Source organism: Carcharhinus amblyrhynchos, chromosome 24 (genome assembly GCF_965287045.1).
Source record: "Carcharhinus amblyrhynchos chromosome 24, sCarAmb.v2.hapA, whole genome shotgun sequence".
Lineage (NCBI taxonomy): Eukaryota > Metazoa > Chordata > Chondrichthyes > Carcharhiniformes > Carcharhinidae > Carcharhinus > Carcharhinus amblyrhynchos.
The window spans coordinates 14,415,971-14,430,509 of NC_137347.1; the positions used below are offsets into that span (position 1 = coordinate 14,415,971).

The following is a 14,539-nucleotide window of genomic DNA, read 5'->3' on the forward strand; positions in this document are numbered from 1 at the left end:
CACTGCCGATAAGTGTGGTGGAGGCAGGTTTAATTGAGGCATTCAAGACAGCATGAGATGATTATTTGAATGGACACAACATGTGGAGTAAGAGAAAAAGGCACAATGCTCATTCAGCGAGCCAGTGCAGACCCGATGGGCTGAATGGCCTCATCCTGCACTGTAACAATTCTGAGAGAGGACGCACTGAAAGAACAAATTCCCATGGATCAGGTCACTAATTTATTCTCTATTGCTGTTAAGTTTTTAAACAGAAAATGGCACGTGGCATCTCAACAGCAGAATGTGCAAAAAGTGGTGAGCCCTGGATATTAAAGACATCATATAATTGGTTGGTTTGTTGAGGAAGGGGGTCTTTAGAAGATGGGTGAATTTGATGGTTTGATCTTCACTACCAATGAAATTGTATTCTGGATGTTTGTCAGTTCCAAGAGTTCAGTATGAATCGAATGGAATATCTCAGCCCACAGCCTCTGTAGTGAGTTGTGCTTCACATGCGTCTTGTTATGCCCAGTGAGCTGACCATATTGTGGTAAAACCTATCTCTGCCGCTTTAGATGTTGACTCCCGTTTCGCCTATGCCCTCTGTGCTTCCAGGTTATCCTCTCCCGCTCTTCATATATCTGCAAAATTTAAACTTTGGCTGTTGGACAATAAACCCTTCTGTGCTTTTACTCTCTGCCATGGCTTACGTCAATACCTTCCCTTTTAATTAACTCATTCTTTCCTGCTCTGGCTGGAACAAAAGAAAATGCCTTTCATTGCAACTTAGCAACTGCAACATAGGGCTCAGGTTCTTCATTATATATATATATATTCCTAAGATGGTTCTGACAAGTTAAACTTGTCTGTTTTTGTCCTCACTTTCCAAACACCTCTTTTTAACTCTTTTCCAGTTATATGGATATGGAGTAACATTAAAAGAGGTAAATCACCTGATGACATTGTAACCTGCGATTATTTCATTCTTTACTCAAGCCTGCTCTTACTATAAGCTTGGCTAACCGGATGCTGCAATTCTTCACGTTTGGAGTTGAGTATTTTTTTCCTCTAACAGTGATGTAGCAAAAATTTTTGAGATGTCTCTTTATGGATGAACTGAAGTTCCATGAAGTTCATGAAGCATGGAATAATTTCATTGAACAGAGAATCGATAATCCAGTCTGTGCAGATTTTGTTCAAATGTCACCCATTCTAGGTGTACCTCAGCTTAAATTCAGCAATATTGACTGTAAAATTTGGATGCCTGTACAACCATCAGCACCTGTTCTATGATGTGTTTGCCTGCGTGCTATTATAATGTAAAGGTGCTGAGCAGAGCCAGGGTTAACGTGGGCCTGGAGAATAACACTGTCCACAGTATGATGTATGGAGTTGCATGGTAATAGAGTCTGGAGCACTCTGGACACACCCTGCATGGTAGCAATTGCACAATTCATGGCATTAACTGGAATCTGTACATAGTTGAGATTAACAACAACTGGTTCATGTTTAAATGTAGAAGTCTCTATCTCATCATGAAGTCATCAAACAACCTCATCACACAACATGGTGCTTCGATGTGGTTCCATTACACAACAACGTTTAACTTTAAACAGGCAGAGGCATGTGAATCATTTTTAGCATTTTATCATCTGCCTTCCTCTCGAATTTATAACAGCTTCCCATATGTTTGGGAAAGGAAGTAATGGCCTCTGGGAAGTGAGACAGCAAATGCGCAAGAACATCCCATTAGTGTGAGATATGACAGGGAACCTAAAGTTGTCGAGACAGAATGCATCCATTCTCTGGAATACAACTGGGCACGAGCCAATATGCGGTGTTGAGTTTGTGAAGCTGAATTTCTTTCACTTTCACCTAATGACCGTACAGAGAAGGTAAAGTGCTTTGCCACAACCTGGAAAAAATGCTCGAGAAATCAAAGGACTTTGTTGCCTTGTTTCACACTGATAGGTCACACTTTCCAAACAGGTGCAGAATGCGGCTGACATTCAGGAGTTCTGTCCTTAGCCTGCTTTCATAACAGTTGCTGATTGTAGAATTGCATCCTCAATGCAGAGTTTATCACAGACATTGGTGTTGTTGGTGAGGGAGTATTCGCTAAATTATTATTTAGAATATCAACTCTTTCCAGTGTTTAGGAATTGTGTCTCCAACACTATCAAATTACATGTATATCAAAGCCCCTCTTGCACACTGACACAGGGAAAAGATTGACGCATGAAGGATTGCCGGAAAGGATATGTGTGGCACAAACCTAGGCTGCAAATATGGAAAACATAACAAACTAAATAGTTAAATGAGCGCAAGAGCATAGCTAGCAATTTTTTAAAGTCATCCACACCCTAAGTCTACTTATAAACATTGTTAAATAATAACGAGCACCACTATGGGGTCACAGAAGATTGGATGAGGATGTCAAAGAGCTGTTAGTCTTTGGAATACTAAACTGAAGGGGATGATATTTTTGGTTGTAACATCATGATAAATGAGACAGAAATGAAAGATGATGTGTGGCTTGGGTTGATTGGCCATGCTGAAATGCCCATAAGTGTCAGGGGGATTAGCGGGGTAAATACAGAGTTTTACAGGGATAGGGTCTGGGTGGGTTAGTTATCAGTACAGGCTCCATGAGCCGAATGGCCTCCTTCTACACTGATGGGACTCTATGATTCTATAAACATGGAGACACAGTGTGTGGAAGGTTTGGTCAAGGGGGGAGCTATCATGGTCCTGGGAGGGAGGAAGGGGTAAGTGCAGAAACATAGGAAATATGATGTTCAAGGGTCCCGTCAACCACAGTGAGGAGAAAGAACAACATATTCAAAGCTCTGTTAAGGAATGTTGCATTAACACAAATATTTTGGAGAAACTGGGAGAATGGGACAGAGTCCTTATGAGAGTGATATAGGAGAAAGCGCTATCAAGCTACTGTGAACATCAGATTATATATCCCAATAATCTTTAAACACAGCAGCAAGTTAGTTTGTGCAAATATTTTCAGAGTGTGGTGCCACAATTTCAACATTAGTGTCCTGACGTTTACATAGTTGACATATATGTGTGACATTTATTCTAAAAAAAACGGGCTGGTTTGATTCAGCTGGAGGAAGTAAAGTCTCAGGATTTGTTTCCTAATTCTTGAGACCCTTACGTGTAACTGCCCCTACCCTGCTACCCACATATACCTACCTGCTGCCTTCGTACCTCCCATGCTGCCCTTGTACTCCGGCTGCCCTGCCCCTTCCCACTGCCTCTGTGCTCCCTCGCCCCCATGTTCCTGCTGCCTCATCCCTCCCCCACTGCCTTCTTTCCTTGTCCATCCCCTGCCCTGCCACCTCCCCACCACCACCCCCCGCCCCCCCCCCGACCCCCATGGTGCCCCACACTTGCTGTGGCTCCCAGCCCACCTGATCCTATTCCCATCTCCCATCATATCCTATCCCTTCTCCTCATTCCTACTATCCCCTCCCCCTTTACCCTCTCCCAAATGAGAGAAAGGGATTAGAATCTATTTTTCCTCTACATTGCACTTGTTTTTTTTCATGTATAATATGGGACCAGACAAAATGTGCCTTGAGTCTAAGATGCCAAAGCATAGTAGAGCAACAGCTCTCATTTTATTCAGCATGGTTGTTTCAATGAACAATGCCTATAATAAAATATTAGCATGGTCACATGCATTCAGAAACTGATTTGTGAGTAGCCACACTGCTTAGGGAGAACATTGCTCATGACAAGTACAGTTGTAATGAATTATATGTACAGCAGGACAAAGGATTTTTGTGCTACAGTCGCTCGTTTCCGTGCATTAATTCTGTTTGTTGCTATCCATCTGTAGTTAGCCCTGAAATTGCAACTATATCCTGACTTTTTTCACTGTTTAGTGATGAATGTTAATTGGATGCCTAATTATATCAGTGGTTCAATTCGATGGAACCTGGTATTATGGTGAAGCATCATTTCACATGTGTTGCATTGCTGTTCTGGTTGGAAAAGCTTCAAATAGGTGAGAGTGATCGGAGGATTCGGATAGAAAGAAACAAAGACGGAGAGGACAGCAGACAAGGGTAAGACAACCAGAAAGGCGCACAGGAGACAGAAAGGAAATGGCGTGTAGGGAACAGTGCAGCCAGGGGAGAAGCAGCAAATAATGATGAGGAAGTAGAGTGTGAAAATTGAGAAGGTACAAAGACGACAAAGGAGGAAAAAGAAATCAATAGGTCAATAATTATCAAGTAAGCATGCTCCAGAGTGCTGATCATTATAATTAGTCCAAGAAAGAGGAGAGTGTAAATTGGATTCAAGTGGAAAGCCAAGAGTCAATCTCAAGGAATTGTGGAATGCCACTCACTTGCAATCGCTGCCGTTTTATTAAATATCCTGCATTATGCACCTCATGCTGTCTCACCCAAGAAAGTCTTGAATGATGCTCAGCCAGGTCTGTCTGTCTGCCATAAATCAAGTTTGCTTCTGAGCTGTGCAGCCAAGAATTAATCTCACAGATAAATTCAGATTGAATGTGAAATTAAAGCCTGTGTAACCTGGGTGTTTGACCGCTATGTGCCATCAACCCTTCATGTTTAACATTACCTTCCACTGTCATGATTTAGTGTTAAATTTAGGACAAATTCCGCTTTACATAATTCACTCATATACCTAAATCACAGTTTAATGTCTCCTCTTGAGTAAGATGTGATTTAAAATACAGACGCAATAAATACAGGGTTTGTCTGATGAACAATAGCAAGAATAGTTTTGGAAAGGATTTGACTTTGCAATTTGTGGCCTCACCAAAAGTTGGAACATTTAGCGTTTGGTTTATTTTCCTTGCGGCTCTTTGGCAAAAGTTCAAAGTAAGGGAAAAATGCATTGCTAACCGCTTGTGACTTTTCAGTATCAAATTGATTATAGAAGGTAGTATTTTGGTTTATTGAGAATTGGATATGTCTCATACATACTTAACTAATGGATTGATGCACAAGTGCAAAGTTCCATTGATCGGATTCAATTTAATTTGCACCACGCTTCCTTTTGCAACATAGAATGGGGCTAGATTTGGCACCCGTTACACGCCATCTGCATTCCAGAACAGATTTTGACAGGTTGTATTGGGATGTGAAATTTGCTGGATGGCATTAACGTCTGATATCTTGGTATTCTCAGCCTAATATTTTTCCAGTCAGACTTGCTGGGTGGTAGAAGCTCCCACACAAAACAAATGGGATCTTCACTTGCCAATTAAAAAAGCAAGCCAGGAGGCTCCTGCTCTATTTTGCAGCCTTGATACATCTGGATATCAAGTCCTGTAGGTGCTCAGGCAGCCTAATGTACAGAGTTGCTTGAGCTGGATCTTCAGTTGGGAATACTATAGAGATAGGTGAAGTGTGGTGGTAGGAGGGTTGTATGGAGCAGAGGCATTGGGGTAAAGCAGCTGGGCAGAATGGTTGAACCTGTGCACATTCCATGTAATTTCTGATTCACTTGTGGAGAGGTGATGGCCTGGTGGTATTATCGCCAGACTATTAATCCAAAAAGTCAACTAATGTTCTGGGGACACTGGTTCAAATCCCACCATCAGATTTGTTGGATTTGTATTTAATAAAAAATGCCTGGAATTAGGGAGCTAGTGATGACCATGAAACCTTTATTATCAGAAAAAAAAATCTGGTCCATTAATGCCCTTGAGGGAATGAAATCCTTATCTGGACTGCCCTACAGGTGACTCCAGAGCCACAGTAATATGGTTGACTCTCAACTGCCTTTGGGCAGCTAAGGCTGGATAACAAATGCTGGCCAGCCAGTGACGCCCATGTCCCATGAATGAATGAAAAAAAACTCTTTTTATTTGTGTATGTGTGTTTGTGGCACAGAGGGTAACATTACTGCCTCTGAGCCAAAGGTTTCAAGTTCGAATCCTATCCATGACTTGATGGCCGAGACAAGTGTGTTCGCAACCTACAAAATCCTTCCCACAGTCCATTGGCAAGCAGTGATAGTGGGAGAGACAACTGGTCAGTTATTCTTGATGTGGAGTGGCACCCCTCAAGCTATAAGTATCTGGCGACAGGCTAGCGGCCTGGTCTAGGAAAAACCTCACTCTGAGAACAGATGGCCTGGCATGCCACTAGGTGAGGAACAGAACAGCCTGTTGGTAAGTTGGGCAAAGAGAATGCAATACTCACTGATGCACCTCTGTCCCTCAAGCTGCCAGAAGGACAAAATAAAGGTCAAAAATGTCAAATTCCAGTAACAACCAGTCATATTGGCGTTCTGAATGATGGAGATTCAATTTAAGTTCTACAAGAAGAATTTGGTCAAGCTTTACCAGTGCTCTCCATCTGTTCATGTGATGATACTACACTATTTATATATTTTAAGTTCCTGTAGAATGTTTTAAAGTTGTTTTTTTTTTAAACAGTCAGTATGTCTGGAAAGCATACAGCTCAGATGCTGGTAAAGCAGGATAATTAGTCGTTTTAGCCATACAGGGCAGGATTCTCTGGCTGTTCACGCCAGTGGGATTTTCAGAACCTGCTGCTGTGAATGGAGATTTGGCTGAGCACCAAATCCTCTGTTCTCGCTTGCAGTGGCAGCGGATCATGAACAACCAGTAAGATCGCACCGTTGGTATTTATTGAGCAGAAGGCTAATGGGGCTGTTTATATATAAATGGAGATTTCCCCTGTTTATTTTTGCTTAAAGGACTGGCAGCTGTTTTTTTAATTAAAGAAATGGGAGGCACTTGGTCTGTAGCAAGGCATTGTGCCAGTCTATCTTCAGTTTCGAGTTCAGCTGCTGACTGGGACTGTTTAAAGACAAGTCTAGAGGCTACCCTGAAAACAAAAACCTTTCTGAAAGCTCCAAGGCTATTAACCCAAGTCAAAGGAAGTATGTGTATGATTGCTAACTATAATTAAAATGGGCTATAAGTCTATGGGAAAAATATTGCTTATCTGGAATGGAAATAGTGATGTTAGAAATTAGAATTTCTTTTCATGTTTAAAGTTTGCTCCACGCTTAAGAGCTAAACTATTTCATTTCACGAGAGTTATACTTAAGCTGTGTTATGAATAAAACGTGTTTTGATAAAAGATTCTGAATTTGTTAGTGAAATTACTCCTGGAGCAAAATATCCTTTCCACACATTTATGCCAAAACTGAAAAATTGCTAGGGTCTGGACTGGCTTCCTAATCTTGAGGTTCTGGTCTGGGACCCTAACACTGGCAAAATGTGTTGCCCATCCTTCATTGACCTTGAGTAGAGTTGCTTGCTCAGCCAGTTCAGAGGGGTGTTAAGAGTTAAACACATTGCTGTCGGCCAGACCAGATGAGGCGGCAGATTTTCTTCCCAAAAGGACAGTGAAACGTTTGGAAGAACATGACAGACCACGGAGATGTCAGCGAGGCAAGGCTACCCAAGATATGTCTGCCGTCCCCCCGTTGATGTTTGTAGCAACTGGTAAAGTGAACTCTCTTTGACAAGTGTGATGTCTGTGGAGGTTTCTCTGGCATGAAGATGACACCAGCCATTAGTGCAGCTTGGACCAACTGCTCATAGTGGCATCTAGTTGTCTCAGTCTCAGCTTCTTATGGTGTTAGTTATGTTTCTTCCTCCACTTGTTTCTATTTATATTATGATTTTAACAAGTTTTTTTTCAGATCAGAAATCTGCAGAACGTTCCAAGTTCAGTTTTTTAAGCAAGTAGCTGGTGTGCCTGGAAAGCATAGAGTTCAGATGCTGGGGAAGCAGGAGAATTACTCATTTTAGCCATACAGTGCAGGATTCTTTGGCTGTTCACGCCAGTGAGAGTTTCTTGATCTCCTGGTGCTCTTGCACCTTAGCAACAGGAGCAGAAATAGCTTTACCTTTAAAGTAATGAATTTTGGAAATCCACAACTGAATGAACAACGCCTGATGAAAGTATGTTCACATTTTGAGGGTAATATTTTATCGGAACTGACACAATTTCTGTGGAGAAGTGATAAAGGCGAGCAAGATTCTATCAAGGGAATAGAGAGGAAGGGAGAAGAATGGATAAGGTGGTTGATAGTCAATGTCTGTTAACTGCTTCCATAAAGCAGCACCTAATTATATTCATGAATCAACAAATTTGAGGAAAAATGGATGAAAATGAACAACACTGCGAACCATATTAGGTTCATCTGGAACTGTAGACGTTGACATCTGAAAGGAGATTGTCATGCTTTTAGTGGCAGGAGGTTGATGAGTTTTGTGATCTCCTGACTACTCATTGCTCTGTACATATTTGTCATATTCATGCCGTTATGTAAGTGCTGAGAGAGATTCGGCAAGACAATTCATACAGCTTTCACGTTTTTGTAGCAGTTTCAAGGATTTGTGCACCATGCAAGATTAAAGTTAGTGCATTCAACAGGTCTGGGGTCATGAAATACCATGATTGAATGTCTACAATCCTGTTTTTGTCATTGCACTTGTGGCTTGCTGAATATGATTCCTTCATCAGATATTTATATTCCAAACGACATGAATATGAACAGAAACAATACAGGAAGGCAAGAGAATGAAATTAGCTTTTGCAGTCACATTCTTGGAGGATCTCACCCCATTAAAAATGCATATTTCAATTGCATCATAGAGTCATGCCCTTTTTATGTTAATACTTGTTCATGAATTAATTCTACATCATATCAAAATAGACATTTTCATGAGGATGAGATTTTGCAATGTGCGTAGCCCATGTCTCTCCCACCGACCTGTAGCTATTGTTCCTCCTACTCTTCCCAGAGTGAAACCTAAACTTCCCACTGTTTGAACTACTTCTAATTAGGAATCTGTGAACATATTCTGCTATCACCCCATTGAGGTTTTGTTTTTCATTATAGTAATATGCATTGGTGATCTAAGATCAGTTTGTTCTCTTCTTTTGCAGCCATTTTATTATGTGCGAAGAGAATTGCAACCACGTTAGTTGGGTTTTCTGAGAGAGTAATATACTGATGACACATATTGATTGAATAGTTATACTTCTAAAGATTTCCTGATGTGGATTGTGTTTTGCTGATGGTGCAGGGGATGTAACTGCACTAATCAAAACTCAGCATGGCAGCTTGAAAAGTTCAATTTGGCATTTTTTTTAAAAACTGGAATTGAAAAGCTGGTATCGATAAATGTGTCAGATAACAATTAGAGCACTCCAATGTGCACTCCAATATTGGCAGTTTCCACTGAAGATTACTTCCCCCACAATGGGATCTCCAGTGGCGGGACAGGTCAACGACACAAAATGCCATGGACATCAGCGGGGCTGGAAGATCCAGAGCGTTGGGGTGGAGTGGGGCGGGGCTGGATGCGGTGATGGTGCTGAATTCAGCAGGCTGGCTGGAAATCAGTGTTTATTTCCTGCAGGATATTCCACTGATTCCCACTATGGTGAATCGGGAAACCCACTGAAGGGCGGGTGGAGGGATGAAACAGGATTTGCATCACGCTAATTGGATGCGGATGAACTTTTGATCACACACACCTGACGGCCAGAAAATGTGCGATGTGTTTTACAATAGTACAATGTGACATGCAGCTGTCGGGACAAAACTGGATAAAATCATAGAATCTTTCAGCATGGAAATAGGCCCTTCAGCCCAACTTATCCATGCTGTCCCTTTTTTTTAACCATAAAGCTTGTCCCAGTTGACCACATTTGGCCCATATCCGTCTATATCCATCTTACTCATGTAACTGCCTAAACATTTTTAAAGCCTCTTCTACTACATCTGGCAGCTTGTTCCAGACACTCACCACCCTCTGTGTGAAAAAAATTGCCCCTCTGTATCCTTTTCTATTTCTCCCCTCTCACCTTAAACTTATGCCCTCTAGTTTTAGACTCCCCTACCTTTGGGAAAAGATATTAACTTTCTAGCTGATCTATGCCCCTAATTGCTTTATGGACCTGTATAAGATCACCCCTAAGCCTCCTACGCTGCAGAGAAAGAAGTCCCAGTCTATCCAGCTTCTCTTGGTAACTCAAATCATCAGGTAGCATCTTAGTAAATCTCTTCTGCACTCTTTCTAATTTAATAATACCCTTCCTGTGATAGGGTGACCAGAACTGTACGCAGCATTCTGAGTGTGGCCTTACCAATGTCTTGTACAATTTCAACAAGACGTCCCAACTACTGTATTCAATGTTCTGACCTATAAAACCAAGCATGCGGATGCCTTTTTCACCACTCTGTCCATTTGACTCTACTTTCAAGGAGCTATGAACCTGTAACCCTCGATTTCTTTGTTATATAACTCTCCCTAACATCCTGCCCTAGTTTGCTGGACTAAAATGTATCACCTTGCATTTATCTAAATTAAACTTCATCTGTCATTTGTCAGCCCACTGGCCCAATTGATCAAGATCCCATTGTAATCCCAGATAACCTCCTTCACTGTCCACTATGTCACCAACCTTGGTGTCATCTGCAAACTTACTAACTCTGCCTACTAAATTCTCATCCAAATCAGAATGGTAATGCTGAGGCTGCCTCTGGATTTCAGAATGGAGATCACCAGCAATTCTGGATCCTTGGAATACCACAGCAGTGGCTAGGGAGAGCACTTACAAATTTGGTATCCTAGGGGAGGTCCATTTCCAGCCTGAGAATGTTCCAGAATATTTACCTTCTTTCTCAGGACGTCCATCTTTGTTTTCAGGTGGTCCATCTTCTTTTTGTGACAATGGGTCAGTTTCAATATGGTGTCCGGATATTATGTGCCATTAAGTTTGACCTGCCCTGGAACATAGTGCTTTTATCGGTTTTTTTTCTAGTTGCATAATCCGGGGTTGGGACTGGTGGATATGACATGTTTGCTGCCAGCCTCCATAACACTCCATTTTCCCACTCCGAGTACAGGACCAGAGGGGAGAATTCTGTCCTGGGTTTATGCAGGATGATAGATGAGAAGTCAATTGGAAGAGCACCGGAATACTTAAACATAGAGATAGCAGAGCATATTATTTTCAGCAGCAGTTGCGCTGAGGCAGGAGCAGAGCGAGGTGATGTAATGCAGGTATTGGATTAAGTTAAGCAGGAGTTAAAATTAGGAGAGGGATGGAAGCTCAGAGTGGAAAGTGGTGTGAAGAATTGATCAGAGATCACCCTACCTAAAACTAAAAAAAAACCTTCTGCCGTTATTCGGACCATAGACCACTATTTCTTCCCTATTCATGTATCCATCTAGATGCTATTAAATGTTGTTATGGTGCCTGCTTCCACCACCACCCCTGGCAGCACATTCTAGGCACTGACGACTTTGTGTGAAAAACTCCCCCCGCACATCTCCCTTAAATTTTCCCCCTTTCACTTTGAACATGTCCTCTTGTAATTGACACCTGTACCTTGGGAAAAAGCCTTTGACTATCCAACCTATCTATGTTGCTCATAAATTTGTAGACCTTTATCAAGCCTCTTCTTAGCTTTCGTCTTTCCAGTGAAATTCTCAGCCTTCTCCTGAAGGAATGAATCCCATCTGTTCACTTTTTAAAATTACATTTGTACTCTCTCAAGAGGAACAAGAGTGGGACATTCAATCCTCAAACTTGTTCCACCATACTATTCGATCATACCTAATCTGTATTTCAATACCACTTTTGCTCCAATTGACTTGATATCAGTGCCGAACAAAAATGTATTAACTGAATCCTGCCTTGAAAAATATCAATTGGCTGAGCATTCCCTGCCTTTTGGGTGAGAAGGGATTGGCAATAAAAAAGTGAATGGAATGAAAATTGAAATGGGTTCTAGGAAGAGTGAAAAATGTGCTTCATCAGATAACTGCCCCGTGTTGAAGACTGACAGAGAAGGTGGTGGAAGCAGGCACATTGGCACCATTTAAGAGGCATCTCGATGGATACATGAATAGGGAAGAAATAGAGGTTTATGATCCAAATAAGGGCAGAAAGTTTTTTTAGTTTTATGTAGAGTGATCACTAATTAATTCTTTACACCATTTGCTACTCACAGCTTCCATCCCTCACCCAATTGTAACTTCTGCTTAACTTAATCCAACACCTGCATAACTTCACCTCATTCTGCTCCTCCTTCAGCTCAACTGCTGCTGAAATATGTCTCTGCTATCTCTGTATTTAATAATTCTGGTGCTTTTCCAATTGATATCTCATCTACCATCCTGCATAAAACCCAGGGCAGAATTCTCCCTCTGGGGACTATGTCCTGGGGTTGGAGTGGGAAGATGGAGTGTTGTGGAGGCTGAAGACAAAAGTAATCTGCTCTTATATTTGACTTCCTACCATGCCCCAACCTCCAAACCAGAAGTAGATTTGTTCTCCGGTGCTTGTAAGCATTACTCTTAAATCCACATACGGGACGATCAAGTGAGCAACCCAGGGGCTAATCTTCGCTGTTTTCATTTTTGTCTTCCCTGAGTTTGTGAGAAAAATGCACGTCTTCACCAAATGTATGCTGGCTCGCATTAGGATTGTATGGAAAATACTCCATAGTACTCAACAATATGCCAGCATGTTAGACGGTCAATTTTCATAAAAGGCTTCCACAAAACTTTTGTTTGCTGTAAGTGAAAGCAATGTTGGACCTCGGAGAGCTCACATATTCCCTGAAAATGGAAAACCTTTCCTTCGCTCCACTGATGAGTTATTAAGTGCTTCTTTCAGATTCAGACCAGCTAATTACTTTGGCAGTAACTTTGTCCATTAAGTGCTGTCGCTGAAATTAGAGCTCCGTGGAATTTTGTGTGCAGCTTGTGTAGAGGTTCTGTGAAGTGGCATTGTGCAAAGTGATTACACAGCAAGGTTCTTACAATGCAATAAACTATCCCATTTTGACTCTGCTTATATTTGGTACGTACGACTAAACTGATCTGATGGCAAGATAATGGATTTCTTTCACTTGAAGGACCCAGCCAGTGAAGTAAAGAAAATCACAGATGGTGACAAGATGTCAGAAGGCAATACAAGGATAGTATAGAATTACATTGAATTTACAGCATAGAAACTGGTGTTTATATTCCACATGCAACATCCACCTCCTTATTGCATCTCATCTTATCAATATATCATTTCATTCTTATCTCTCTCTCATTTACATCTGAAATGCGCCTCTACTATTCTATTTACTTCAAGTAATCCATGTAGTACTGTGTTGCAAATTCACACCATTCTCTGGGTAAAGAAGCATCAGCATTCTAACTGCATTTGTCAGTGACTGTCTCTGAGTTACGGTTGCAACTTTTGGATTCTCCCACAAGTTGAAACATCTCTACATTCAACCTATTGAACCCTTCCTAATTTTAAATAACTCCATTAGATCACTTCTCAGACTTCTCTCTTCTAGAGAGAAGGGCCCAGTCTATCCTGTCTTTCTATTTATTAGTCCCCTTTCAGATTTGGTGTCACCCTTGATTAAATGTAACTTTTTCCTATAGTCATCCATAAGTAATTAACACTTTGGTGGTCTCTAGAATCAAGAAGAGAGCCTGTGCCCAAGTGATCCACAAGGTCATTTTTAAATAATAAACATCTTGAAGAGAGAGGATTTTATTCTGCGATTCTAAGTGCAGAAGGAGGCCATTTAGCCCATCGCATCTGCACTGACCACAGTCGCACCCAGGCCCTATCCACATAACCCCATACATTTACCCTAGGTAGTTCCTCTGACACTAAGGGGCAATTTAGCATGGCCAGTGCGCCTAACCCGCACATCTTTGGACCATGGGAGGAAACCGGAGCAGTCAGAAGAAACCCACGCAGACACAGGGAGAATGTGCAAACTTCACACAGTGACCCAAGCTGGGAATCGAACCCAAGTCCCTGGCACTATAAGGCAGCAGTGCTAACCACAATGCCACCAGACCTAGAAGCTGCAATCTCAGTTTAATTTCTAGTCATAATGCTTTATATTTTGTGATGCATTACTCCTTCAATTTGATTATTGAGTTACCTTAAATTTATCTCTCGGAAAAGGAAATTTATTGTAAGCTTATTTTGAAAATTCCCTTATTCTTCTTTGTATGTCCAAATCAAGGACATAATAAACTGACATTATTGAGCAGACATTACAATGTAGACTGCATAGAAAATGCAACAATTATGGTCTAGATTTACACTGACTTGGAGTCTTTTGAAAGTGGCAGGCAGGTCCCAATTCTGGGATTCCCAATCCATTTTCTTGGGCTGTCTAATTTTCAGGAATGTCTTTAAAGGACATGGCTGGCTTCTGTCAAAAACCTGCACCCAGCACTCCCAACCTGGCTGACTCCATTGTGGCAATAGCCATGTCCTGCTTTTCCACAATATTCATGGAGTTTGGCAAGGTGTTTAAAGTGTTGTGGTTCATGGATCCTCAGAGGAGTTGTGCACATAGTCAGACGAGGGAACCATAAATGGTATGTGCAAATTGTTCTCCGAAAGTGCTGCTCGCTCCCACCACCCCCCGCCCCCCCACCCATTCCGTGACGAGGTGTGTTTCCACCTAACCCCATGACCTCTCATGCCTGCAATGCTGAGCTCTGTCCTTCTACCCACCATTGGGC

At 41.7% G+C, this 14,539-nt stretch overlaps 1 protein-coding gene across 1 annotated transcript in view; it reads left to right on the plus strand.

Annotated features, from left to right (window-relative positions):
- The window catches only part of csmd2 (CUB and Sushi multiple domains 2), a 1,720,603-nt gene that overhangs the window by 697,284 nt on the left and 1,008,780 nt on the right, over positions 1-14,539 (plus strand). The window lies entirely within an intron of this gene.